This window comes from Meleagris gallopavo, chromosome 9, assembly GCF_905368555.1.
Source record: "Meleagris gallopavo chromosome 9, MGAL_WU_HG_1.1, whole genome shotgun sequence".
Classification (NCBI taxonomy): domain Eukaryota; kingdom Metazoa; phylum Chordata; class Aves; order Galliformes; family Phasianidae; genus Meleagris; species Meleagris gallopavo.
The window spans coordinates 800,558-827,664 of NC_139412.1; the positions used below are offsets into that span (position 1 = coordinate 800,558).

General features: G+C 52.2%; 2 long non-coding RNA genes across 2 annotated transcripts; one reads left to right on the forward strand and one right to left on the reverse strand.

Moving 5' to 3' along the window:
• Positions 1 to 18,233: 18,233 nt before the first annotated feature.
• LOC104912129 (uncharacterized) lies at positions 18,234 to 27,061 on the reverse strand. Its single transcript, XR_794414.4, has 3 exons — positions 26,630 to 27,061; positions 25,323 to 25,506; positions 18,234 to 19,966 (listed from the first exon to the last, which is right to left on the reverse strand). It is a non-coding gene; the product is annotated as an uncharacterized LOC104912129 (long non-coding RNA).
• On the forward strand, positions 21,513 to 23,703 carry LOC146543757 (uncharacterized). The gene is made up of 3 exons (XR_014885007.1): positions 21,513 to 21,587; positions 22,347 to 22,424; positions 23,645 to 23,703. It is a non-coding gene; the product is annotated as an uncharacterized LOC146543757 (long non-coding RNA).
• Positions 27,062 to 27,107: the final 46 nt, after the last annotated feature.

A 27,107-nucleotide genomic window follows, 5' to 3' on the forward strand; every position in this document is an offset into this window, starting at 1 on the left:
GTTTCTCAGGACACTGCATAAAGCTTATCTATATGGAATCGCTCTATGTGTGAGGGGAAAACAAAACTGAACTCTCGTCTTAGAACGCAAAAATGAAGCATGTAACCATAAAATGTGTAAACATAATAAGGGTTTTAGCCCTATCCCGGTGGGTTCACATTGTACGTTCTTTTCTGCTTTCTTTTCCTTTTTACAAGGGAAATAGCTTCATTTGTTGATTAAGACAAAATCGATGCCTGGTGAGCACAAGGACAGCCTGGAGGCTCTGTGTGGGCAGAGCATGGCAGTCCTGCACCAGCCCAACAGGTCTCACCCTGCTCATGTTCTACCCAGACAGCAGCTGGGGCTGGGGGGAGCGGGGCTGAGTCGGGGGGAGGCTGTGGGAAGCCTTCGTACAGAGCTTGTCCCAGGAGCCCCAAGTGCCCCGGATACTAATTGCTAATAAATGTGCATGCTGAGTAGCTTTTGTTTTTCCAGCAGGATGGAATAACAGAGAAAATATGTGCAAGTCCCCGGACTTCAAGAGTGTGTTTTTCTTTCATTTATATTTACCTAATTACGCTGTCACAGACTGCTGAAAATCAGACCCTCACCCCCTCCCCACATCCCCAAAATGACCAAATAAGCAGAGCAGAGACTGCGGTGTGCTGACACTGCCGCCGGCCATAGGGGAGCCAACGGGGGATGCTCAGGGCTGCCTAAATCCCCTGGGCTGTCATCTGTACCTGAAATAGGGCTCCGGCCCTACCTGCAGCAGGGAGGTGCAGTAGGATGGAGGCAGGGAGAGACCTTAGGGCTGTGTGCTGTGGGTGCTGGATCCAGGGAGAGGCACTGCAGGTGGAAATATTGCACGTTGCCATCCTCCCAGCAGGAGGAACAGGCAGCTCTGCTCTTGCAGGGTGCCCGAGCTGATTTGCAGAGCGTGGCAAAACGCACCTGAATGCTGAAAGGTTGGTCCAAGAACTGCGTCCAGCCCTAGAGCTCCCAGCTGAGTGCCCATGGCCTCAAGATCTGGAGCAGCTCATGGAGAGGAGCAGGAGTGGGGAAGGTAGAACACAGGGCTGTGGTGCGTTCTTGGCGTGCTGCTCATCTGAATAGATTGCAGAGGAGCAATTAAATGATTCTGTCAGATTAAGCTGTGAAAAGCAGGGCTCGGGCTGCAATGAGGAGCACAGGTCAGCCACGGGGGGCAGCCCGGCCCCGTACAGAGGCTCGCTGGGGAGGGAGATGTCAGCACTGAAGTGTTTTAACTTATTTGCAGCCTCAGAAGTTCAGAGCTTTAGTCAACAGGGTGCAGGAAATGGGCTGGCAGGTTGCGCTGCTCATTTTAAGGTGAACCATTGGCACCACTTGACTGCCCTGTGTTACAAGGCAGCTTCGTTAATCTACTTAATTCCAAAGCTATTTATTAGACCCAAACCTCCAGAGGTGCTCCATAGATGTGGACCCGCAGCACAGTGCTGGTTAGAGCAGGAGATGGAGCTCTGCTGCATTCCTGGAATGAGAGATGAGCAGAAACCTCAGCTCTGCCCACAGGTGTGGGGCAAAATGCCTTCCGGGCACTAATCAAATGTGAGCATGTATTCTAGTGTGCATATAACTTAGTCAAACTGAAAGAATGCAAAAGTAAACAAACAAGCAGAAAGTCCTGCAGTGTGTCATGTATTTTTTGCACAGAAAGAGCGGGGCAGAAGGAAGGCAATGTGGACATTATGTTGCAGAACTGCAGGGTTCTACAAGTGCCTGGGTGAGACTGGGTGCTGAGCTCTACAGAGCCTACCCCATGCAACAGGCCCTGCTCCGTTCCCATCTTCCTCCCAGTTTGCAGAGGACAGGAAAAGGGCTCTGGTTTTACAGAGCCTTGGATGACAGTGCGAAAGAAAATGCAAAAAGCCAAACCTGACCAGGATTTTCCCGTGCTAATTAGGTACAAAACACTGGTTTTACTCCTCCATAGCTTGGATGAATCGCGGTCCCAGCCCAGGAGGAGATCGATTTCCATGTACAAACATAGCCTAAGGTCTCAGGATTTCCTCCCTTCAGTGCAGCTCTGGCCAATTTTGTTCTTGAGATAGAAACTGATGGAGAGAGGAAATGTTAAATTTGTGTGGGAGGTGACTGGGGCTTGTTCAGAGCTGGGCTGGGGGTTTGCAGCAAAGCCCTAATTGTGGCTCCTGATAACGGGAAATCTTAAGCACATCACTGCTTTATTGGCTTCAAACCCCGTCCAACAATTAAGCTTGTTTTTAAAAAGCTCCATTTCACCTAATCTGCTTTGTGACCTTTATCTTGCCAAACCCCAGTGGCCGCAGCCCACCTCTGTGCATGCTGAGGTTTCTGTGAGCTTTGCTGCAGATGACAGCAGCACTGTGGCCTTGCATGCTGGGCAGGGGCTTCCACCTATCACTGCTGCACCTTGCCCTTGCCCTTGTGTTTAGCCAACATGTAACAGAATCCTCCTTCCATCCAGGGTGAGGTACGCATTTACTCCTCTGGTTTGAGATAAGCATCCTTCTGAAGAGTTACATGGCTTTTTCCAATGCAGATAGGAGTTTCTCAGGAGTATGGCTGGGTTTCCTCACCCTGCACACAGAGGAGCTGCACTAGGGCTCTGCAGGGCTGGCACAGGGCTGTAGGGGGGCCCAGCACACGCAGACCCTCCCTCAGCTCTGCCCTCTGATGCAATTGGGATCTGCTGCCACTGGGAGATGTGCTGGTACCCAGGTCCTGGCAGCACAGCCCATGCAGTACTGCACTTTGCACAGCATTTAAGCCAGCAGCGTGCGGCGCAGAAACCACAACTGAGTGCACCATGTGTACTTATAGATACAAATGTGTGCACATGTATTTACATAAAGAAAGCACAAGAGAATAGAGTCGTTGAGAAAGAGTAAAGCCAGCAGTGGGCTGGTAGTTAAAATCAGGTTTATTGAAATCGATTTGCAGCGCGCAGTGCAGCGAGATGTGTTGTGAATACAGCAGTGAGGTATCACAGCCCGTTCTGAGTGGGGCTCTAGGAAACCCAGCCCCATTTTCCTTCTGCCTCTGTACGATGCAGCTCAGGAAATGATGCTCACCTGTGAATGCCCCACTGTTTTTTCCACAAGTTGCTCACGGAGCTGGGGCTCAGCTGGCCTGGCACCAGATAGGGTTACTGAAGCATTCCAGCCCCCTTCTCACCTGCAGAAATGGGCTGGTTTCCTCCAAAAATTAAAACCACCTCATTTCTATTGGATTCCTCCTCCCACAGTCCCTCTCCCATCTGCCCCCCTGCCTGTCACAGGACGTGCAGGTTTGCAGTGCTGCTGCCCATTTCCTGCACTCACTAATGACTCCATAGGCAAATCACACACCTGCCCTCCTCACAGATGGGAACGGACGGCTCCAGAGAGCCACATGCAGGAGCTGCAAGCACCCATCAGAGCTTCACCAGGATAGCACAGCCAGTGACCTTTTGGGGAGCACAGTTGCACCCGAGAGCATTTTTGGGGCACTCCGGTTCTCTGAGCCCTCACTCCAACTGCCCCCTCCTCCATCCTCCCTCCTGCCTCAGTGCTGATGGTACTGCACAGATCATGTTGGTTTCCCTGTGGATCCTATCAGCCAAGGAATTTGCTCCTTTTTAAGGGCTCTTTTTTTCTATTATTATTATTAAATGAATGCACTTCAAAATATGTGCATAGATACATTTGCTTTGAGATGAAATTTCAGAGGTGAGGTTCTGCACACAAACTCCAGGCTCTTTCTGCCTCAATTACGTGTTATATCCATACATGCATAAGAGCTGAGTTACTCCATGAGCCACCTCTGTGCTTGTGCTCCCTGCAGCGCTGCAGCTCCTCCCCCAGCCTTGGGAGTCCCCTCCAGCTCCATCCAGCTCCATTCTCCTGTGATTGCCACCTGTCCCCAGCCCCTTTGGAGGAGGTGGCACTGATGGCATTGCTGTCGGGCTGCCTCACAAGAAGGCTTTGGTTGTGGTGTCTCCACAAAGCCCTCTTTCATTTCAGAGCAGCAGAGAGAGAGGTTGCACTTGTAGATCTGTCTGGCAAACCACTCCAGAAGGCATTTGCAAGAGGCAGACAATGCTGCCAAGAATCTCATTACACACCCTGCTTCACTGCCTGGTCCTCCCTGGGAAGGATGCTCCACGGGCAGCCACTCCATAAAGCACACACCGGGTCAGAGCCACAGCAGTGGCCTTGGTGCTACTGTAGGGTGTGTTGGGGGGGGAAGACAGCCACCCTGGGCAGCCCCAACTCCTGGCAGACCTACAGGACCCATGAAAAAAACCATACCCCCAGAGGGATAGGAGAGGCCCAGGAGAGATGTGGAGGAGGATACAGGAGGAGGATGGAGAATCCAGCCCAGGCTTTGTGCACAGCTCGCAGTGGGCTGGGAGAGGGCTGCAGGAGTGCAGCCAAGGCAGACACCCAGACAGAGCAGCCATCATTGGGAAAACTCGTAGCTCAACCTCTCTGTCTTCATTTAGAGAATTTCCACGCAGTCAGGAGCTGAAGCGAGGCACTGCTCTCCTGTGAGCACCATACTGTGAGCTGCCGGGGTCTGTAGTGGAGTTAATGTGAGGGTGCAGCCAGAGATTCCTCTCCCTTGCAATGCTTCGTTAATAATTTTGCGGTGAAACAAAGCGAAACCGTCCAAGTTTGGTGACAGTTTTCCCACAGTCATATGCTGCTCTGATTCATTTTCATCCGCAGATTTAAGTGGTAATGGCCTGACCACAGGACATTTCCTGGGGATTAATCACGGCTGGGAAAGGGCCGCAGTGCCAAGCTGTGCTCCAGGTGCCCCCAAATTCTCTCTCTTTGTCAAGAGTTTGGCAGTGCTGAGGTCACTCCACTCTGACTTCACCGGTGCAATTATCACCTGAACAATGCTGATTAACAGCAGCATTCAGACACTGATGTATACCCTGCAGAAGCACATCTCTGCTGTGCGCATGGCAGTGTGCCGTGGCAGAGCACAAACGTGAGCACGGGCAGGGGTGGGCACCCATGGGAAAGCCCTTACTCACCCAGCAGCTCTCCTTGCCCCTCCTCTGCTCTGCACAGGGCTGCCCAACAGACTGACAGATGGACAGACTGTGGAATATCCCTCAATTTCAGACTACCCACTTCCCTTCCAGTGAATGAGTCAACATTGGAAAATCAACTCCCAGGACAACATTAAGGCAAATACCATTTTTTTCCATGCACAAACAAGAAAGTCCCAGTCAGTGGCAGTGCAAGATGGGGCGGCCCCTGGCTGTGCTTGGGAGATGCTGGGCTCCAGGTGATGCTGAGTTTCCAGTCCAGTTCACTGAGGGAAGAGCAGCTGGTGGCCTGGGCACGAGCTCCGCATCACTTGCGGTGCTTGCAGCTGTGGCTGTGCAGGCTGTCCTGCAGCCAGGTTCAGGCAGGCTCTCCCTCTGCCTTTTTCAGCCTCCAACTGGATGCAGCATGCAAAACCAGCCCAAGACAGGGAGCCTGCAGGGTACTTCTGAGTCTCTTTCACTCTCGTGTTATAATACACAGCTGCCAAGGGGAAAAACAGCCAATCCCCACAGGTTTCTAACCCGCAGCACCATGGCCGCAGACGACGGCCCCACGACTGCCGCGGCTGTGGCCGGTGCTGCTCGGGGTCCTGCTGCTGTTCCCATCCCCGTGCCACATGTCTGCGGCTGGCTGCGGGCCATTGCCTCGCAGGCAGTGAGTGCAGCTGGGCTTCCAGCCCCGGTGCTGCCAAGTGTCTGCCTGGAGCCAGGCCCTTCGCCTGCCCACAGCGGGATGCCACGCTGCCCTGTGCTGCATGACCGAGCGGCTTTCGGGCCCGTGACGCTCTTCTTTCCTGCTTCTCTCTTTTTTCCCCCTTTGTACAATCAGGGATTGAACCTTTTAAACGCTCCTTCTCGTTGTCTGGAAGGTTCCTCAGTGCTGTGTCCCCATTTGATTTCCGCAGGCGGTGCAGCCTCCGACCGTCGTTTGAATTTACAAGGCATCCCGGCACACGAGCGCTCGCATCCATCTCTTGTCTGTGTTTTTGAAATTGAGATTCTGCCTCCCTGCATGATCAAATCTTTTATTTCTGATTAAAGCTGTCAAAGAAACAGCTTTCCGCCTGCTGGAAATTCAGATTAAAAAGAAAAAGAAATTCACATCAGGCAAAGAAGTAACAATACCATTTTCATTGACCTAAGGAAAGGAAAACACCATCAATGGTCCCAATTCCTCAACTGTGCTATTCCTCCTGCTACTCTTTTTTTTTTTTTCTCTGTGATGGGCATTTTTTGGAGGCGCAGTCCCATGTCAGTTCTTCCCATTGAGGAACTGTCATTTTCAAAGCATCAAAAAAAAAACCCTTCTGGAAAATTCAAAGGCAGATTTCTCCTGTAACGTTTGTAATTTCTGCGGCCCATCCAAACCCATCCCATCGCAGGGAATAAATAAATAAACGTTTCTGGTTTGATCGTGTAGCATTTTCCAGAACTATCAAAAATCATCATAAAATTCCCAGCTTGCTTCCCACTGCTCAGGCTATCAATTACCGACACCTTGGCAGACAGCACCCTCCTGCTTTGCACATTCTTAGTAGTACAAACTTCTCTGCAAACAATAGGACTAAAAGGGAAAGAGGAAAGGACAAATTAAAAAAGCATGCTGTGAGCTTAAACTGGAGGCTTGACACTGTCAGCACAGCCCATATGGAAAAAATAGACCTTTTCCATGGCATAGCAACATGTTTCTTCATAAAGGGGATTGCACACACATGTAAAATATATGTGAGGATGAGAAAAGCGCACATGTAATAGATACTGCATCACCACAGTGCCAGGTAGTTCCAAGATTACGAAAGCTGGGCAATTCAGTGCAGATATTTTATAGACTGTTGCTTCAAATGGCTTAAATATATTGTGTAAGAGAAGATGGCCAAGGCAGTAATGTTTGCAGCCAATCTTGTTAAGGTAATGAGGAGGGTAACTGAATCTGCAGTCTGTAAGGGGCAAGTTGTTTGTCACGGGTCGGGAAGGGGGAGATTTTCCAATGACACCTGGCACGAATGGCCAAGGGAGTTATGGGATGGGAATGGTTGGCCCCAGCAGGGTTGCAGGAGTTGGCCACTGCTGGTGGAGGCTATCAGCAGCTGTGGTGTAGCAGTCTGGCTGGGAAACATGGTAAAATCTGTGCTCTTGGTGAGAATTTATGGCCTCTGAAGCTGCGGTCATCTGCAGGGCAGGTGGGTCACTTCCTTGGCTCATGGTGGTTCACCTCTGGTAGAGCTGGGTCACCTCCACTGGCTCATGGTCATTCATCTCCAGTGCAGGTTGGTCATGTCCACAGTCTGCTGTGTTTCATCTCCAGAAAAGCATCCCATATAGCCACACTCATCCTTACTCAGACTATGGAGGCCAGGAGGCTGCACAGAGCATCTGCACCAAGTAGGATGCAGCCTGGTCCATCAGGCTGGTCCTAATGGCTGTGTGGAGACACCTACCTCTATATCAATGCAAACAGCCTTGTGAAGCCACCCAACAGCGTTTGGAAATGGAAAATGGTGGCACTCGCTGTCACCCATCCTATTGCTTGTTTTCAGAGGAGGGGAGAATTCCCATCCTGAGCCTTTGTGGCACTGGAAGGAGAGCAATGGGGTGTTCAGAGGTGCTGGGACTGCAGCAGGGATGACCCCAGAGGATGCTCCAGCCTTGCGCTCTCTGTCAGGGCAGGGAGGCACCATCCTGGCCATCAAAGACCCCAGAGCAGCACTCCTGGAAGGTTCCTTGACCCAGGTGACTACAGGGCAGCGTTCACAGCTTCTGGGTTTAATATACATATGTATAGTGCATGTGCATTTATTTAACAGGTCTGGACCATGCAGCCAGTGTTGCCAAAAAGAGACAATCATCCTTCATTTCACAGCTGTGACATCATTAGGTCATATTTCACGGATATGATGTCACTACTGCGCAATACGACTTCTTATTTTCAAAAGGTTTTTATTAATGCTGAGGTTTTTTGTTTCTTTTCCTCTGGTCTGGCCAGAACATCTGGAGCCGGGAAACTTCAGAGTCCAGAAATATTCACAAGATGTAGCAGACAGCATTACAACCCGCAATATTTCTTTGAGAAAAAGAGAACAGATAACAATGTGGGGAAGCAGAAGTCACAACCAACTGCTACGAATCCCAGCACGGGAAGGAGCAGGAGGTGCAGGGCTGAGGGTGATCCCACTCCTTCAGATGGCTGCTCTGCCACAGAGGCTGCCTGCTCAGCAATGACGTGGAATTGTGGCCATGAGATCCTGGGCCCTCCGTGCAGACATCCAATGGCAGAGACAACACCAGGACATCTACATGGGGCAATATTTGTTTCTCAGCACCTAGGGACAAAGTGTGGCACCTGGGGGCTGTCCATTTCCTTCGTGTTGGTTCCTTCTGTGTCCAGCCCAGGGATGTGGGACAATGTCCTGCTGTTCACCTGCGGTGGGTGTGGGGATGGGAGGGACATTGATGTGGTATGGGGGGTATCCAGGGAGCTGGGACCAGGACCAGGGCACCTGGCCACCAGGACACTGTGGGGCACACAGGTGCCTCTGGCGATGAGAGGTCTGTCCCTCTGCCTCCAAATAAAAGCACCAATCCTTCCAAAAAACCAGGGGAAAGGGAATGGGAAGCATGCTGGGGATAAGGTGAAGGAGGGGAGATGGTGTCCCTGGTAGGCAGTGGGAAATAGGAGCACTTCTGGAGGAGGTGGGGCAGGATCTGTGTGCACAGCTGCCCCACAGGGCTTGGGGGTCCCTCGGTGGTCAGGGCTCACTGGGACCAGCCCCATGGGCATGGCTTCTCTGTGGGGCTGCAAAGCACAAGGTGGGAGGAGGGCTTGGGTGAGCATTCATCTGAAATCTCTAATTAATATATTCCAGCTGCATCCCTTTTGGGTTCCCTTTCCAGCAGTGCTCATGCAAGTGAGCACAAAGAGTCCCAGACAATAGATTTTAAATGCTTTTTCCATAAGCCTGCACAGCAGAAGCAGGAATGCAAAAGCGTTACTGTCAGGGGAAAAGACCACATCGCCGATGTGACCACGCACAGCCCGTCTCAGGCTCCAAGCTGCGGGTCACCTACTGAGTGCCAATCCTGATAAATGTCACTGCCTAATTCTGAACAATGAAAAATGGCCAGAGAGCTGCAGCCTCTGTGGCACGCTGCTGCTGTGCTATGCCAGCTCCATGCGTGCTGTCACCCAGCACTGGGCGGGCAGATGCTTGCAGCCCTGGGAAGGAGGATGCCCTGGGATGCAGAGCAGGTTGGGTGCAGCCCAGGCAGCTCAGGTGGCTGCCGTATGCTGGGAGAAGAGATCAAGGCTGTGGAATTAAGACTGACAAGCTGACGAGATAAACTGGTCAGATAAAAGGATGACAGAAATAATTTTACACGGCATTACTGTGAAAAGCTAATTTATACACAGATGAGTCCATGACAGACTCAGTGGAGGGTGGCAGACGAGCCGGGAATGAAGAGCACTTCATTTATTGCCTGGAACAGGAGGGGGAGTGTGAGGAGTTAGCTGCCTGGGACGTCTCTCTCTCTCTTCTTCTTTCTTTTTCTCTCTGCAAAGTTATCAAACTTTATCTGGGTGATTTTTTGCAAATTAGGGAAAGAAAACCACTGCATCTGTCAGCATTCCTGCTTTGCCCAGGCCCACGGGTGAGAGCTTGGATTGACTGCAAAACACTGTCCTGATTTCCCCTGCAAAAATAACCAAAAGCCAGGCAGAAAGGCAGCTGCACTTCTGCACTATGTGGAGCTTTCGCTTTGCTTTCCAACCGAGCCAGAGTCACCATTCTCTCTCTTCAGCTTTTTTTCGGCTTAGTGGTGTGACCAAGCACTGAGTGCTTCCCTTCTTCTGGGCACTGCCCAGCCTTGGCCTGGAGTACAGCGAGCTTCCATTTCCCACCTCCTTATCTTTCCCCATCTCTGCAATCCTCACCACGCTCTGTGTGAACCCTCAGCCCCTTGCTTTGGGGCTGCACGTCCTGGAGACGCTGCCATCAGCCCAGCCCAGGCACCAGCTGTCCCACAGCCCCAGCCGCCTTCCCTCACCCCGTTCTTGGCACCAACGTCCTGTGCCGCACCTCATATTTTATGCAGACCTGACAGCCTCAGCCCTCTTGCTTTTCTCCCAGGCAGCAAAGCCGTGCCCAGCCCTTGCCTGCAGCACAAAGCAGGCAGAGCAGGGTTGCTGCTGGGGATGCTGTGTGCGCATCCCCTCCCACCGCTGTCCCTGCAGCCTCCTGGCACACAGAGCAGCTCTGTCGCGCCCTGCATGCACTCTCAGCCGTCCCTGAGCAGGCTGGCTGCTCTGCAGCTGCCAGAACAATAGTAATAATACTAATAAACCTCCTTCACGCTGAATACTGCAGACTGTTGGCAGGTCCTTCTCACACAATTAGCATTTCTCGTCAAGCAGAGGGCTCACAGATTGCACATGCTGGTTAGTGTTTTGCAGAACAGACTGAAACCAATATGGCCCTCCCTGTGCCATCAGCTGAAAGTGGCTTCCCACCAGGCCAGGCCCAGCACGCCGTCCTCCAGCACAGCCCTGGGCTCTGGGGACGAGACAGCTCTCCCAGCTCCCCAGATGCCCCTCGGCATGCTTGCACCTTCCCCAGTGTGCATAGGCTGCAGACAGCGAGCAGAATGCTCAGTCTGCATGGCTGCAAGAAGGGATGTTGCAGGACTGGCTTCTGCCATTGAAGGGGCAAAGATGGCCATACAGGCAGAGAGAGTGCTGCCATTCCTTCACTGTGCTCAGGGACAGCCCTGTCCTTGCTCAGAAAAGAGTGCTTTGGTGGACTGCAGGGCTTGGACACAGCATTGTGACTGTGGAGATTTTGGTTCAGATCCCCAGCACATCTCTGTGGGCTGCAAGAGTACAGGGCGCATCTCTGCAAACCACTGCTTGCCATCTTGCTGCCTGATCAGCTTGACGATGACAATGAGTCCTGAGCAGGCTCTGAGCCTGCAGCAAGTGCAGGATCAGGCAGGTAAGATAAGTCTCATGTTGGGGCCTTTGAGTGCTGCCACGGCTCAGCTTGTGCACAGTCTGCTGGTGCAGCTCATCAGATGCACAGTAGCTCCTTAAACCGGTATAACCCCAACTTCATCCTCAAAGTGACACTTGAAAAGAGCCTTAAACTTCTGTCTGCCTGCGTAGGCTGGACCTGTAAATCTCACAGTAGATGCTGGACTTCTCTTCACACTGTTAAACCAATGTAAGCCCATCGAGACAGCAGCATGCACCATGATTAATTGCCTTGCTTTAAAACTCCTATTTATAGGCAAGCACTGCGAGCCCACTGCCAGTGATAAGGGGCTGGCCAGGCTCCTCCCCCCCCCAGCAGCCAAATCCCATCGCTAATCCATGGCTTCGGGCTGTCCTCTTGGCTCCTCCACTCCAGCTGCTGCCTCAGGCTGAGGGGGACAGGGACAGCGGGGCCTGGGGACAGCATCAAAGGAGCTTTATTGCTCAGCACCTGCGGGAGCCAGGAGGAGGACCCAAGGGTGCATGTGATCTCTGACCTCACATCCTCCACCAACACTGGGCTCCCGTGAGGCTCGCACAGCAGCTCTGGGCTTTGCACGCAGCTGGTTCTGGGGCCGTGTGCTCACAGGGACATCCCAGGCCCGTGGCAGACCTGGGCTGCAGTAGGCAGCTGGGTGTGCTGCTCTGGGAGCAACGTGTTTGGGGAGCAATGCTCCACATCAAACAGGTTCCTACCCTACAAACATTTTTCTCTACCCTACATTATTCTTTTAAAAGAAAAGTCGGAAGAAGAAGAAAGAAATCCATTCCACCCTCTGCTTTTATTTTCTCAAAAGCTCCAGATCTTATCAACAAAGCCTCCTTCCTTTCTGGCCGGCCTGCGGCTGCTGACTGACGGCACTGGGGATGAAAAGGACAGATCCCTTTGAACGCCAGCAGCTGGAAGAGCCGCAGCCACTCCCAGGCTGATTCCTACAGGACGGGTTTCTTCCTCCTTCCCACTGGGGCGGATCCCTCTCTGTGGGTTCGCTGGGAGCGAGGGATGCAGGCATTGCTGTCCAGGAGCTTCGTGTGCTCCGCTCCTCCTTCCATCCATAGGGCAGCAAAGCAGCCCCAGCACCGGGGCTTCCCTGGGGCAGGGGAGAGGGCAAGCAATATTTCCACCCCATGGGCTTGTGGTGAATGAATGGCTGTGGTTGTGCTGGTTGGCTTGGGAGGGATGAGGACATGTTCAGTGGGGAGCAATGCCCCTTGCACGTGTACACACACACACACACACACACACAGGCTAGGGGAGCAGAGGGGGAGGGAGGCATTTACACACGCACATGGAACAATCCCTATTTGTCTCCTAAGACAGACCCCACTGTTGGGTTTCCTGGGGTCATGCAGCTGCACGAACATGTGGAAAAGAAATGTATCTCTCCTAAGTACTGGACACACATGTAATTCAATACATTGCTCCCATGTGCAAGAAATCCACCAAACCGGCCCCATTTCAAGTCACGGGGAAATACAGACTATCAGACAAGGAGGCAAATCCACTCTGAATTCGACTCTTCGTTTCATTTTAATTGGGTTGGACTTGGAGTGTGGTGTCAGAGGCTCTCGGGGTGCTGCCACACAGGAGTGCCCCCAGTCCCTGCCTGTGTCCCACTGCAGGCAAACCCCAACATTCCCCCCAGCTCCATTATTGTCTCCTGAGTGCACCACAATGCCCTGGGGGGGGTCCCTGCCCCACACTGCCACACCTCAGCCCCACACCTGCTTCCCAGCCACAGAGTCAGGAGAATCCATCCGACTTCCACTAACGATGCGGTGAGGACATGAACTGCAGTTACCTCATCTGAGCGTTAAATGGATTTTTCCATTAAGAGGGGATTTTTTTTTGGTCTTGTTTTATTGAAAAGGAATTTGCAGTAATTAGCTCTTACGGGGGATTTCACCGTTCTCTCTCCTCCTCTAAAGCATAAAACACTTATTACAACACATTGTTTAACATGATATCCACTCCCAGAGATTTTTCTTTCCTCATGCGATGATCAAGCCCTGCTTTTGGACTTCAAGGCCCTAAATCTTCCTGCAGACTCGAGCCATGCCCTGGTCCCCTCTGCCTGGATCCGCATTTATCTTTCCCCCGCAGTCCTCTGAGCAGCTCAAAATGAATGAGCTTGCAAAATGAGGTGCTTTTTTTTAATTTCCCTCTGCTTTGTTGGATTTTCGTTGGTAGGGACTTTCCCTGCCTGCTTCCACTCTCATGGACAGAGCGGCCGCCCATGCGGTGGCGAAGGACAAATTCTCCCTGTGGCCATTTACCCCCCCCAGAACCTTCGCCTTTGTTCTACTGCCCTATATTTAGACCGCTGGGCTTCGTCTTCCCCATGGGAGAGCACTGGGAGCGGAGCAATAAATCACTGCCCTGGTTCCTGCTGCTGCAGGGGGAGGGATATGGTGGCACAGCCTGGGGATGTACTGTACCCTATGATGGGGCACTCCAGCACCACGAGAAGACCCATCGCCATGTCACTGCCGTGTCACCACCACTGCAGGACGTAGCCAGGTCCTCATTCACCCTCTCCTCCCTGCTGCAGTCCAGTTTTCCTGATGCTCGGCCCACATTTTCCTTTTGTCATTTCCATGCCTTTGTGCTGCTCCCTGCAGGCCCTTGGGCCAACCAAGCCCACTCCCCTGCTCTGTGGCACTTGGGCTCCGAGGAGCCTTGCAGATGGTTCTCATATCCCTCCTGCAATCGGCAGGCTGAGCTAGATGCAGTTAAGTTGTTAATGCAGTTGGGCGTAGTATAAGTTAGCTTCATTCAAGTGCAAAGATGAAAACCACTATGTGCTGTGAGCGCTTATTATTGTTGCTATTATGCAGCCCTTTTAAACTTGCTATATAAATCATGCCCTCCAGCTCCTTGATTACATTCCCGGCTCTCCTCTGAACTCTCTCCAATCCATCAGCATCGTTCCAGCCCTGAATGCAATATGGCAGGTGCAGGTGGGGAATCTGAGAGCCCCCCATCTTTGAGGGTGCCCATGCAGGGACCCCGTGCCCACAGAGAGCCTGCAGTGCCAGAGCTGCTGCAGACAGTGCTGTGCCTTAACGGCTGCTCTGGTTGTGCTGTCATTTCCCATTAGAGGCCTTGGTAACTGGCGCTTCATGAGGCTTTGCAGAATAATTTGTATGTTTAATACACCTCGAAAGCCCATGTTGGGCTGCAATTAAGGCAAGGGGGAGGGAGAGGAGAGAAGAGGAAAAAAGCCACCTCCCGCTGGCTGCTAAGAACCTGCTGCTTTCTGCGAAGGGCTGCTGCCATTGAGGATGCCAGGCAAGCTGGAATTAGAGGCAAAAACATAATTTGTCATTTGGAAAGCTTGAGCTTGTGGGAAGTGAAATGAGGGGCTTGGGAGCTCCTATGGGCAGATCACCACGTGAAGAGCTGCACTGCTCTGGGGGTCCAGAGCCCAGCACAAGGCGGGGAGGGGAGCATAGGGCTTGGCACTGCTCCCTGCAGAGGGGATGCTGCAGGTGGGGCTGAAAACTGCTCTGGGGATGGGAAATTCATCTTTCTGAGCACCGCTGGGCAGATTTCCTCTGGTTCATTTTTGCTTCTGTTATACACAAATGTTTGTAAAGATGAACAACAGCAAATACGAGTGTCGTCTCAGCCACCCAGCTGTTGGGTTCGGAGCGCACCCCGGCACTGAGTAATTCATCCAGGTGCCAAATAGAGAAACTCCTGGGGACGTAGGCACGGGGAAGCTGCACAACTCTCCTTATTTCTGCAAACGCAAACACTGCTCCACATGAGGAATTATGAACTGCCGGGAGTAGAAAAGTCTCAAGTGAATTATTCAGTGTGAATTACTCTTTTAGCCCTACGCTGCTGCACTGCCGATTGAAGGGAGTTTCCTCTCATTTCAGCTAGCGCGGGGTAGGTGGAAGATGGCAAAGGCAGAACAGGCACAAGGCCATGGGCAGCACTGAGCCCTTGTCTGCTCCCTGCCTCCGGCTGGTCCCGGCCAGCAGCTCCCAGCACAAGCTGCTGGAGCTCAGCATACATAGGGAAGCTGGGTGTGGTGCCGGGGCACCGGGAGGACAGGGACAGGGGGATGCAGCTCAGCCGTGCACCAGGCAGGAGGGATAACTGCAGGAATGGAGCTGAAACCTTGCTATAGAAAGAGTGCAGATTAAATATTCCTAAAACCTAAACAAATGTAGCAGTGTGTGGGAGCTGAGCATTACCTGAAACCATCAGAAATATTCCCTTTGTTTGTCAGGTGCTGCATCTCTGGGTGCTCCCTCAGCATCCCTGTTTAGCTCTATGGGAATTTGTCTTGGACAGAGCCATGACTGCTGTTTGAGGAGCGCATGAACAGAGTCCACCAGGAACCCTCATCCCAACAGCTCAAGTGGCTCCAGAACAGCAGAGCTACGAGGCAGTGCCAAGCCAGGTTGCCATTGAACCTTACAAAATCAGTTGAGCTTTACCTTCTGCTTCTCCATCCTGGGGATGCTCCCTGGGTGAAGGCGGCTCTGCCATCATCTCCTGAATGCACTTGGAGATCATCAGCCAGAGGTGTGATCCCCCTGCAGCAGCCCTGAGCCACCTGAGGAGCTGACCTACGCTGCTCTCTCTCAGTGGGACACACTCAGGTTGTCCCATTGGCTCTGAGGTGCTCATGTGAGTGGCACTGCTCTATGAGATCGATGCGAACAAATCAGCTTTTGGTGTTGGCTGCACCATGGAAAATCCCAGTGAATGTTTTAACAAGTTTCCATCAGACCTCACATCTTGTACCTAGCACCTGGCTGTGGAAAATCCAGTTTCCACAGCTAGTATTTTCTTTTGCTTTGCTGCAGATCACAGCACACGGGGAGCATTCAGTGCGCCATCCCTGCTGAGATGGGCACACATCCCTGGCTGCCCATGACGTGGCACTCTCCTCTAGGGCTGCGTTTAACTGATAGAGGCTTGAGCCCCTCCGTTGCCAGCATCCCAGCCTGTGTTTCCAGGAGCTGGAGGAATTCCTCAACTCACTGCTGGTGCTGTCTCAGGGCAGAATACGGGTTCTGTCCCTGTACTTTGCCCCAGCCCATCAGCCCGCAGCAGATCTCTCCTAGATGATGCTTTTTCCTGTGCTCCACTTACGGCTGTTGCTGCCAGTAATCTCCCAGGGCTGCCCCCCACCAGTCCCCCAAGCTGTGATTTACGCCCTCATATCCTTGTAGATAGTTATCAGATCTCACCACGGATGTCGGGTAGCCTAGCTAGACAGATTTAGCTCTTTTAATCTCTCTTCATAAGTCAATCCCTCCAGTCGCTTAATCATTTTTGTTGTTCTCCTCCAAATTCCCAACGAGATGGTTTATCTTGCAAGCTCCTGGTATATGGCCATATATTTACCAAAACTTCAGCAGCTTAACATAGAAATACCACTGTGGAGAGCAGATTGCTGACTCACCTGCACCCCAAAGAGCAGCTGAGCTCCTGCTGAGGTGCTGAGCAGATCCATGCACTGCTGGCACAGCCCCCAGCATGCAAGTGAGGGATTGGCTGCAAGAGCACGACAGGGGATGGAGTTTGGTGTGTTCAGGGGCTGTAGGGGAGATGCAGCCAAGAGGATGGGAAGATCCTTAGCTCTGCCTCACTCACAGCATTTGATGGCTGTAAAACACCCATCACTGCCAAATCTGGGTCCCTGTGGTGGTGAGGATGTGGTGCACAGGCACAGGCATGGCACAGTGCAGCCAAGTGGCTGCCACTTATGTGCTGAGCCCCACACTGTGCTCACTAGGTTTGTCCCTGTGCTCATTTTGGGACCCCTAGTAAGAAGGTGTGATGAGGGACTGACATCCTAATTGCTCCTTTGGTCCCACTTTACTGTGTTCTTTTCAGAAGTGGGAGATCTGCAAGCAGTGTCTGAAGGCTGGCAGCATCCACCTGGCCCAGGCGCCCATCTCAGAGCAGCAGGGCAGATGCAGAGGGATTGGGCAGGATTTGATCCTGAGGAGCTGCCATGAGGACAGGCAGTGGTGAGAGTAGCACGAGCCGGAGGGAGCACAGGGCCGCCCCTGTCCTCAATCCCAAACCTCCAAAAGTGTACTTATAGCTTCCTGAGCAAAACATTCCTCCTGCCCCCCCGCTCCTTAATTCCCCAGTCAGCAACACGCTCGTGCTTGAAATTACAGCCGGGAGCCCACGGGATGTGAGCTGACCGCACATGCACCTGCTGCTTGAGTGGGAAAGCTTTCCCTGTTCTTTTCCAGCCTTTGAAAGGCAGAGAAGAAACCGCCTGCTCCTAGCAGCGTGTCATGAGCAGCCCATGGACATAGGAAGAGTCAGTGCTGGGCTGGGGATGGCCCAACCTGCAGGCGTGGGGTTCAGGGATGGGCTGGAGTACAAAGGATGAGGTGGCAGTCGGTCTGCACATGTCCCTCCTCATTGAACAGAATATTTTAATGGGTGCTGTGCAGTGTCAGAAGTGGCACGCTGCTGTAGGAGGGGGAAAAGGGAGGACTGTGGCCATGCAAAGAGATTTGGGGCAGTAATTTGGACCCTGCACAGATACCCTGGCAGCCTCAGCCCCAGAGAGCTGCAGCCCCAGCTCCTGGAATTCGCCTGTGTTTCGGACAGGGGTGATTGCTTCAGCAGAGCAGGGTTAGGGTTTCACGGAGCCCCGGCAACACGAGGCTGGTGGATGGCAGAGTTTACATTTCTCATCAATATCTCCCTCCCTCTTCCTTCCCTGTTCTCTGATATTTATTATTTCCCCTCGTAATGCTTTTTTCATTATGTGATCAAAATTCCTCCCTCTCCCCTAATAGAAAACAACAGCAAAGCCGGGGGCTCGGTCTCAAGGAGCTCCCACAGTGGCCATGTCCCACTTTCGAGATGCCCCCACAGAGGCTCAGCTCCCCCATCAGCCTGGAGAAGCAAATTATAACCAAAGGAATTACAAACCTGTCCGTCTGGGGCTTTTCACAGCAAAGCTGCAAAGATGGGCAATTTCCTCTGTTCCAGGGGGACCAGAGCTGATGTAGGATGGAACCCTTTGAGGCACTGTATGCCCGCTGCCCCAAACCCTTCATCTAATGGAAAGCCCATCTCTGCACACACTTGCTCCCTTTACATCTCTCTTTTTTTTCCCCTTTTTAAGAGACCTTAGAGGAGAGGGAAGAGGAGAGGGCTGGCACCTTCCCCTCCCCCTTGTCCGAAATAAAGGGATGCAGCTGGAGAGGCAGCGGTTCCCGCTGCAGTATGGATGGGGTGAGAAAGTCATTACCTGCCTTGGGTTTCACTGTGAGAATGGCTGCAGCTTCCACTGGGAAACACTGCGTCTGAGTGGGTTCAGAGGGGGGCAGGAGGGAATGGGGCAGTGGGGGCACAGGGCAAAAAAAAAAGGCCTGTCAATAAAGAGGGGAAGAACGTGAAAAAAGGGGATTACTTTTTTTTTTTTTTTTTTTTTTTTAATGCAGACGTGTAGAATCTGAAATAAATTACCTGTCTCCAAAAACAGTGCATTAGGAGGAATAATCGATTGAACACGCCACAAACTCTGTTTTATGGCACTGTAAGGTTGAGCAGGGCTGGGAGCTGCGGAAGGGAGAAGCTGTCAGACACAGAGAGGGGATACTTCAGGGGAGGAGGGCTTTGTCCTTCCCTTTCTTCTTTCTTTTTGTTCCTCTCCTCTCGTTTTGTGGGTTTTTTATTTTTAATCTCCCCTTAGGGACTTTCTCCTTTGTTCTGTTGTGGGGGGGAGAGAACTGGATTGTGTTTCTCCTGCTCCTGACTAAAAGAAATGACATCAGCTCAATGTGTGTTAGCATCTCTTCCCTCTGTGCTCCTTACCCCCTTGTGCCCTGTACTCTTCAGTAATTCAGAATTTAGCCCAAAAGCAGGGATGGCCTGAAGGACAGAGGGAGGAGTGCAGCATCCCTCTGCACCTGGAGCCTTCCTGGGTGGGACAGCAGCAAACAGAGCCTTGAGATGGTTCAGTGGCTTGGATTCTTCATCCATTTGGGAACAAGGAAGTCACCTGAGCCATGCTGAGCCATGCTGAGTTACGTTGAGACATGCCAAGCCATGCCAAGTCATGGTGAGCCACACTGAGCTATGCTAAGCTGTGCCAAGCCATGATGAGCCACGATGAGCTGCCACTGATGACCCAGAGCCACCTTTGCCACCCCCTGGTCCTGCAGAAGCCACACATCACCCGAACTCTGCTCCACAAGGACACTGCTAGCCTCAGCAGCACGGCCGCCTCAATCCCTGCTTTGCATTATCCATAATTAAAGTCACACGAAGGAAATAAATCTTGCTCCCCACTAATATGACGGAGGAGCATGTTAAATTATGGTGCCGTTTATCAAATGATTGCTCAATGCAGCTACCTTCTCCAGTAACTTATGATAAAACATGTCATAAACTGATTTGGGAATTAATACCTACTGGATGATGTGGTGACAAATGGCTGTAATATGCTCTACTACAGAAAGGAGCGAGTTCTTGTTTTATTTAGGAAGCTGCAAGTGGATTTTGTATTCATGTAAATAGGGGGCTGAACAGTGGGGGTTTCAGAGTACAGGGGGTGGCATTGGCACTGCCCGTGCTGCCTTGCCCTGTTGCCTTCTGCTGCTCCCATGCTGCACAGCACCACGTTGGTCCTTCTGCATCCCTTCCTCCCACGTTCGCCCACCTCTGATAACCTCCGGGCCCACAGCAGCCATCCCCATCATTTTGGTGATGATAAGGAGGTGAGGACAGCCAGGCTCAGCTCCCTGCCCTGCTCCCCAGCCGTGCTCCTGCCTGCAGCAAGGCGCTATGCTTCCCACCTCCTTCCTCCTTGCTTGGAAGCGTTTACAAACAGTTGGAGAATCTGCGTCAAAATGCACGGGCTGGGAACCACTGCCAAGACCAAATGGAACTGGGGAGAGAGGAGGAAACAAAACAAAACAAAACAAAACAAAACAAAAAAGAAAGAGAAACATCCTGTAAAAATACCGCTCTGTTACACAGGTCACATTTGATTATCTCCTATGAAAATTGAGTTCTCAACAGGAGACATAGATTTGTCACAGTGCAAATCCACCATTGGACTCAGTGGGGATTTCTCAGTTGGAGCCCAGCCGGCAGCACACTCCCACCCTGCAATAATGCTGTATGCACTCCCTGGGCTCCAGGAGCAGTGCTCACCCTGCCAAGCAGTGCCCCCATGCAGAGCACCCAGCAAAAACCCCATGCCCATCACTGGCAGCAGCAGCGCTGTACAGCTGCAGAGCAGTGCTCAGAATCAGCCCCTGCTTTCCCACCCTCATAAATGTCCAAAGCGTTTGCACTCAGGCTAAAATTCCCCGTGTTTAATCTCTGCCCAATGGGGAATGTCTGCAGGGAAAGTCTGAGCAAATTTCCTTCATCCATTTGCAATTGATCAGCAGGAAAAAAAAAAAAGAAAAAGAAAAAGAAAAAGGGGGGAAACCGACTCTTTTTCTAAAGTAAAAATAGCCTAACCACACGTTTATAGAAAAGTCGTGGCTGAAGCAGAGTAGTAAAAGTTTGTAACTGGAATCCCAGATCCCAGATAGAGCCACAGGCTTTTAAAAGGTTTGGGGGGGGGGGGGAGGTTTTAAAAATAAAAAAATAAAAATCCCCACGTTGTAAACTAAATTAGATAAATACCATAAAACAAATATTGCATGTACTCGAGCCCTCAGACGATCAGTTCTGACCCTGCCCAGCACCGTTTTGTCTCTGCTAGCCGTGGAAATGCCAGTCAGTGTGCTCTCTGCCAGCAGCCCCAGCAGAAGCAGCTCGATTTAAGTAAATATTACAGAACATCCAGAGGAAACACATTTTGAGTCAATAAGCACAGGCACACGCAGCACCAACCTCAACCAGCAGCTTGTGCCACTTAGATGCCCAGCAAAGCCAAATGCATGGGAGAATCCCTAATGAATGTGCCCTAAACAGATCCAAGTTGCTCATTACAAACTCAGGGAAGAAAAAATTTAAAACAGAATTACTTAAAGTCGCACCACAGACAGTTTCTGTGTGAGGAATAACCCCACAGCCTGCGCTTGTTGAATGCATCGTGTGAGCTATTGGTGGCTGCACGTCCAGGGAGGGGCAACCGAGATGTGAGGGGTCTGCAGCACCAGTCTTGTAGGGTGCAGCTGAGGGAATGGGATGGGTCAGTTTGGAGGCTCCTGAGACACCTCATCACTCTCTACAACTGCCTGAAAAGAGGTCAGAGTGAGGCGTGGTGGCTCTCCAGATAGCTACGATAGGATGGGAAGTGGTGGTCTCAAGTTGTGCCTGGGGATGGGCAGGTTGGGTATTGGGAATAAATTATTCTCCAAAAGAGCAGTGATGCAGTGGCACAGCTGCCCAGAGAGTGGTGGGATCACCATCCCCAGCGGTGTTCCAGAACTGTGGGGATGTGGCACTGAGGGACGTGAGGATGGGCATGGTGGGGTGAGCTGGGCTGAGGAGGCTCTGGGCTCAGGGATGCTTCAGCCCTCCCTGTGATGCTCCTCGTACCCAACCTGGTGAGTACAGCTGCAGGGATCCCCAGGGCTGTGACAGCACAACTAGAGCTCGGTGTGATTTGCTAAGCTAAAAATCGGGAAGAAAATCAGGACCATATTTTTACAACTTCACGTGCCATAAAATCTTCTCCCCTCTGTTTTTCATCTGGGGAGAGTTTTGAATTTCCCTGTACTCATTTCCTCTCCACATTCCGGCTCCTCTCCCCACTTTGCACTGATGCTCACTGCCCAGACGCCGGCAGCTCATCTGACACAGCAACGCCTTCCCATGGGGACATCGCAGTGCCACCTGCCCCATGGCCAGCCCCTCCCCACCCCATGGAGCTGTGCTGGGGGCTGCCACCCGCCTGAGAGCTGGGAGTGAGAAAAGGGGAGTGAGTGGAGAGCTGTGCCTTGCCTTGTCTGCAGCACCGGCTCCAAAACCAGCTCATGTCACAAGAGGACATCTGAGCGCTGCCTAAGTCCGCTTAAAACCTGATATGATCCCATAAACTCTGCCTACCTTAACTTGTATTAAACAGAATTGGCTGAAACTGTGTTGTATCCGAGCTGTAAGTCAGCTCATCTAACTCCTTCCCCATCTCTCCTAAATGGAGGCTTAGGGGAAAAAGAACCATTGAGGAGCTCGAACCACTAATAATGGTGTTATGTTGCAGTAGAGAAAATTAAAGTTAAACATTAGGGAAACCTTTTTAACTCTAACTAGAGTTCAGACACAGAACAAGCTCTTCAGGGAGGTTGTTGAATTGCTTTTCCCAGAGACATTCAAGGATAAGGCTAAGTACACCTCTGACAAGGATGGTTTGCCAGCCTGATGCAGGGGATCAAGCAGAGCAGGTGAGTTGGTGGCAGTGCCTTCCAGCTGCAGCAGCTCATGCTCAGAGTGATGGATGCTGGGCCCTGTGCACCAGAACACCGTAACACACAGCCTCGTTTTTGCATTGCCTCGCTTCTCACATAGCAACGCGCCCTCAGAGCTCTCCCAGTGCTCAGTGACACAGAAACATGGATCAGGCTCTGCAGTCATTAAGTGGCCAGTGCTCATGAGCTCAAGAGGGCTGCAGGAAACATAAAAGCTTGGAACAAAGAAATCCACAGTCAAGTGTGTCTGGGGGAACGTCTGGGATGGGAATGCCTCCAGGAGGACTCTCAACCTCTCCATCCAGAAGGCTGCACTGCTGGGATGGCGGAAGCACAGCCCAGCATTCAGTGCAGCCAGAGCTTTCTTCATGAAAGCACTTCAACAAATACACAGCCCATCTGCCTTCCTGTCTCTCCATTTATAAGCTGAGAATACAGAGTTCTGCTGGGGCTGCTCGCTGCAGGCGGTGCACAGAAGCCCTGCGTGCCAACAGAGGGGCTGCTGGGCACCACACCTTGCTCCCTCTGCATTGGCCCTCTGAGGGAGAAAACAGGAAAACAGCGGGCTTCTGGGCATCACAGCAGCTGTGGGGGCACCAGGAGGGCTCTCCACTCCAAGACAGAGCTGCAGGGCCAGGGAGCGGAGGTGATGGAGCCCTGGGGCAGCAGATATCTCCCAGACAACCCTAGCTCATTTGTAAGGCATTACTGAAATGTCGACTGTACATATGTTAGTGTTAAGTCAAGTGGAAGGTATGCTCAAAATGTGATAAAGTGGTTGCTCAAGGAAAGAGGAGGAGCACGAGAGATAAGGAGCAGGACCCAGGACCAGGCTGTGGCTGCAAGGTGCCCACTGATGGCACGAAGGGGGATTTGGCTCAGGGATGCAGTGCCTCATTGCTCTGCTGTTCCCAGCATGGACCGTCCCCTGAGGGACCCTCGGCCATCGCTTTGCCCAGGTTCCCCTAGCCTTGCACCACTGGGCAACCCATGCCCTAGGCCCAGGAGCGTGGTGTGGGCTCCCCTTCCCCGCAGCGGTGCAGAAGCCCTCTCCTTGGATGCATCCCAACGCTGCGGCTTTGAAATTCTGGGAGAGAGGAGAGAAGGATTGGCCTGGCCAGCAGATCTCTCCCAGGACTTCAAAGCCTCTTGGATCCATCCCAAAACAAAATAAGATTTCTTTAATTTTCCAGCAGGATGAGGGGCGACCTCCCTGCCAACCCCCACCGAGCACTGCGCACAGCCAGAACCAGCAGCCGCCTGCGTCCCTCCCCGCAGCCCAGGAGGGGAGAGCACATTGCCTCCTCCCCTGGCTCGGAGCAGACGCTCAGATGCCGGAAAGATTGGCAGCAGGAAACTGGATTTCTTCTTCATTCCAGCAATTTGATATATACACGTGCAGGCTGACTTCGATTTCGGTAGCGCCGGGCTTCAGAGGTGGGTGTGCAGCCCAGCTCCCAGCTGCTGCAGAGGCAGAGAGCGCTTGTGTTTAATGGCTGTCATATTAGCAGTTGCTATTTAATATTTGATGTTTAGTCTGGTTTGTCTGCTTTTCCCTTTAGATTCGGGTCTATTCCAAACAAACAGAGCCAAAACAGGCTTAGGGAGGGATCGGGTTCAAAGATAGACACAAACTGGCTTCAATCCGGGCTGCTCCCTCTTGCCCCACCGGGTGCAGCTTCGGCTGAGCCCTCTGTTCCTGTGCCCAGGAGCTGTGTGTGGGACCTGAGACATTTCTGAAGGCTCATGGCCCCAGAGGACACCAGGTGCAGCCTGCCCCGTCCCATCCTTGGGTGCGTGGTGGGGAATGAGAGCCCAAACCCCACCAGCAGCAACAGCCATGCTCCTGCAGAAGTACCCCTGGTGTCAGATGTTTCCCACAAGTTTTGGAAGCCATATTAAAGAAGGAAAAAGAAAACACACAGTGTCACTGGCATCTCCTTGGCAAGGTGCAGAGGTGTAACATTAGTGTGTTTTATAGTTCATGAGCTGCAGACAGCTGGAAAAATAGTTAACGTTCCTGTTTTACGTGCTCCTGCCTGGCGTTCACAGGGAGCAGGTCTCACAGCTGAGCTCTGCCAAAACAGGCAACTGCGGGTATTTAGCTTAGGGACGGGGTTTGGACTGTGATGCACTTGAGGCCTCGGAGGTTTCTTGGCACAGTGGAAATGACAGAGTGGGTCTGGTCTGAGCAGGCTCAGCTTTAGGGAATAGAGGAATCCGGTGTGTCGTGGTTTAGAGTATGGCATAGAAACCAGCAGGGATAGGAGCAAATGCATCGGTTTTAGAGGGCCGTGGGCTGGGATAGCAATGCTCCTCCCTCCCAGCTGCCCTCAGCCTTCAGTGGTGTGGGACAGGCCGTGCTGTGAAAGGCAGTGGCTATTTGCAGACCTGCACTGCCCAACCTCGATACCTTACTCCTGCCTCCCTGGACCTCAGGGGAGGAGCAAAGCACTTCGATTTTCTCGCCTAAATGAAGAGCTGGGTAACCCTGTGGTGACCCCAAATGCCTGTGCTGACCTCCTCACCCAGCAGGTCTTCCCGAGCTGCGTTAACCAACAGCTCCGCAGCCCAGCCAGACACTCAGGAGCCACCGGTGGCCAGGGGAGGATTAGGAGCCTCAGCATTCCCATTGCTGCAGGGTGAGCACGCAGCAGGGATGTGGCCGAGCAGCCCCCAGCTGTACAACACCCAGCTGCTGCAGACAGCACCATGTTGAACGTTCAGCAAGCATCATCCTCATCCTTCTGGAATGCCAAAGCAGCCAGGCCATGGCTCTCAGAACAGAGTGGGAAGCTTGGACATTTTTTGTCCAAACCAAGTGCCCTTTGGTGCCACCAACGAGTGTACAGAGCCCGGTGCCACAAGACTCACCCTCTCTCCATGGGATTTATGCATCTGAGCTGATGCTTGCAGGAAGGCAGGGTGACAGCTGTACATGTTGGGCAGCACTCAGGGCAGCTCCATGCAGTCCATGCAGTGGTGACACTGAATTTTCTGTCTGTTCTCCCAAGCTTCCGCAGGAACCAGGGTGGGAGCTCATCCACCTGAAGTTGGCCTGGTAAAAAAAAAAAAAAAAAAAAAAAAAGATAAGTGATTTGGTCATTTGCTCATCTCAGGCTCCCAAAACAGCTCACTGCTTTTCACACAACAAAGGAGAAGGCACACGGGGTGACTGTAACTGACACAAAACACACAGGCAAACAGTGCTCCTTGAGTAGTGCCACAAGATAAACCCACAGAGTGGCAAAACGCTGCAAAGAGCCCTACAAAGCTTCACAACCTGGTTTAACATACATTTTTAACTAGGAAGCAACAGCATGAATCATGGCACATTTCAAACAAGGAGAGGATATATTTAATTTCCAGTTTATGCCGCCAGTTTTATTTATTTATGATTATGCTCTAGTGTTCAGCTCATGTACAAAGTAATGACTCACTGCTGAGGAAACTTCAAGTCATCTTTGGAATGGTACATTTCCTCCATGAGGAAATGAACAAAACAGTAGTTCTCCCAGCCCCATCATCTGAGCATCACAGGGAAGGGCTTGACATTCGCATCACAAGATTTCCCCTATATCTCCTCGCTGTGGAAACCTCCTGTCCTCCAGGTGGGAAACTCCTGTTGTTAACACTGCACCAGGGAGAGCAGCAGTAGGGAAATGGGCTTCTGCAGAGCATTCCTGTGTTATCCACAGAGGGTAATACAGGGCACGTGCTGGCACCAAGCTGGCACGCACAGGATGAGACACAACTTTTCCATTGAGGGAAATAACGTCATAGTGAAGAAAGTAGGACCACTGCAGCTGGTGGGGTGATGGGATTCACCGAGCCCTCCTCTCTGCCTTGTTCCCATCCCTTCTGCCCTCCAGGCAGAGCCTTCTCACTACTTTTGCCCTTTACCAGCTGTTTGCAGGGCTCTGAGGAAGCTCAGTTGGGAGTAGCAGCGTGGGGGCACTGGGAGCTGTGATGGCACAGGGTGACCAACACAGGGGAACATCACCTTGGGGACATCACCATGGGAAGCAAAGCACTCTGCTCCTACAGCAAGGGATGCAGCAGCACTGCCAGCAGCATCCATTCAGGGCAGGAGGAGAGCTCAGGAACCCCAAGCACAGCCATCCCACTGCACACCCAGGGCAGCACCAGAGGCTGCAGGAATGTCCATGTCCCCACCTTACCTTGGCCTCCTCTGGGGTCCCAGCCCAGGTCCCGGCGCTGCTGCAGACCCAGCAGGCTGCTATTTCAGGCTCATTATCTCAGCACAGCTCCAGGCTTCCTGATAATTCCCTGAATTAGCCGGGCAGCTTTGTTCTCGAGTGTTTGTGTCAGAGAGATTGGACTGCACCTCGGGGAGGGGGTGGGACGGGACGGCGAAAGCGGGAGGTGGGGGGAGACAGCATCGCTGCTGCATGTTTACAAGTTCCCAGGCAGGAACTACAACGCTAATTAATTTCTCATTAAGGAAGAAGTCGAAGGATAAAGAAGCATAAAACCAGAGCTCTGGGAGATGCTGCGGAGCCCAAAGACACGCATGCACTGCTTTGCCTTTCATCCGAGAGAGTGAGGTTCTTTCTGTGTTGCAAACACCTTGCCTGCTGCTGCTCCCTTTTATCACTAACTTTGCTTTCCCAGAGAGCTCGTCTTCCTTGCCACGTG